The sequence below is a fragment of the Verticillium alfalfae genome, genomic scaffold (genome assembly GCF_000150825.1).
Source record: "Verticillium alfalfae VaMs.102 supercont1.6 genomic scaffold, whole genome shotgun sequence".
Classification (NCBI taxonomy): Eukaryota; Fungi; Ascomycota; class Sordariomycetes; order Glomerellales; family Plectosphaerellaceae; genus Verticillium; species Verticillium alfalfae.
Window position 1 is genome coordinate 1,538,433 of NW_003315033.1, and position 575 is coordinate 1,539,007.

Below are 575 nucleotides of genomic sequence, written 5' to 3' on the forward strand. Positions count from 1 at the left end.
CTTTTTTTACCCTGCAGATTATCTAGACGAGGAAACGAGACAGCCCTGTCGCACCACTTGAGCCTGCAAAAGGGGCAGCCTCTAGAGGGGGGGGGGGGCACACAAACTGAGCATCAGTGCTTTTTTTATTTTTGTTTGGCTGCATCAGAGTCGAGGGCGAAGTGGTGATGGCGGCCAAAAGAAAGTGCATCAAGTACCTCAGCCGCGGTGATTATAGACCATCAATATCGTTATGACATATCTGGGTACCTACCTACCAGGTAGGTAGGTAGCATCAGATCGCGAGGTAGCTACCTGCCGAGGAAATCAGACAGCTTATGCACTTTTCCCCGAGGTGATGCGCCAACTGCCAGGATTCCATTTAGCGTACCCTCCACTATCCCTTTGTCCCCTGCCACGCTAGGAGGGCCCCTCCAGAAGCAACACCCTCCTCCCCAACGACCCCATCTTGAGCCACCAGCCAGCCCTCCCAGCACTGGACGCTGTGCCAGCGTGTTGCCATTCGTCCAGCCCTCTCTGGGGGGTCCATCCTTCAGTGTCCAACCCAGGAACACAGCAGCATGGTCTGGCCTGGC